This window comes from Schistocerca serialis, chromosome 2 (genome assembly GCF_023864345.2).
Source record: "Schistocerca serialis cubense isolate TAMUIC-IGC-003099 chromosome 2, iqSchSeri2.2, whole genome shotgun sequence".
In the NCBI taxonomy this organism is placed as follows: domain Eukaryota; kingdom Metazoa; phylum Arthropoda; class Insecta; order Orthoptera; family Acrididae; genus Schistocerca; species Schistocerca serialis.
Window position 1 is genome coordinate 1,095,072,825 of NC_064639.1, and position 1,040 is coordinate 1,095,073,864.

General features: G+C 51.1%; 1 non-coding gene across 1 annotated transcript; it reads right to left on the bottom strand.

The window, feature by feature from the left end:
• Positions 1 to 727: 727 nt before the first annotated feature.
• Positions 728 to 802, bottom strand: Trnal-caa (transfer RNA leucine (anticodon CAA)). Its single transcript has one exon. It is a non-coding gene; the product is annotated as a tRNA-Leu (tRNA).
• Positions 803 to 1,040: the final 238 nt, after the last annotated feature.

Here is a 1,040-nt window from a genome sequence, read left to right on the forward strand (position 1 = left end):
ACATAGGGGTCCAAAGGATAATCAGGTAACCACCAGTGCCTTCCTCTTGGCCTTTGAGGGTGACACATTACTTGAGAAGATCAAGGTGATGGTCTACTGCTGTGACGTAAAGCCATATAGCCCTCCCCCCAATGTGGTTTAAGTGCTGGAAGTTTGGGCATATGTCTTCCTGCTTACTTCCTGTGTCACATGTCGCGGGTGTGGACATCCATGGCATTCCACTACTTCATGTGCCCCACCTCCCATCTCTGTCAACTGTAGATAGCATCATTCCCCTTGCTCACCAGACTGCCGAATTCTCCAGAAGGAATGGAAACTCATGGAATACAAGACCCTGGACTGACTGGCCTACACTGAGGCTAAGAGGAAATTTGACCACATACATCATGTACCTCTGACATCTTCTTATGCCGCCGCTATGAAAATGGTTCTAGCCTCATCTGTTCAGTCAATTCCAGTCGGCTCTCAAGAGCCGTAAGACTGCACCTGCCCCCTTGATGGTGGGGGCACTTCCGTCCCAGTTGCTCCTGCACCACCTACCTTAGGAGCACTGCCCTCCCAACAATCAGGGACATTAGTCCTCACTTCTCAGCTGGAGAAGCATAAGTCTTCTTCGGCTCCGCTCGCTAGGAAGGAGTCCCTTGGTTCCCTCCATTCCCAGGTTTCTACTAGTGGGAAAGATGACACCCGCCAGTGGCTGAAGTGTCCAAAAGCAGATTAAAACTGTGTGCCGGACCGAGACTCGAACTCGGGACCTTTGCCTTTTGCGGGCAAGTGCTCTACCAACTGAGCCACCCAAGCACGACTCACGCCCCGTCCTCACAGCTCCACTTCTACCAGTACCTCGTCTCCTACCTTCCAAACTTTACAGAAGCTCTGCCAGGAAGTTTCATATCAGCGCACACTCTGGTGCAGAGTGAAAATCTCATTCTGGAAACATCCCCCAGGCTGTGGCTAAGCCATGTCTCCACAATATCCTTTCTTTCAGGAGTGTTAGTTCTGCAAGGTTCGCAGGAGAGCTTCTGTAAAGTTTGGAAGGT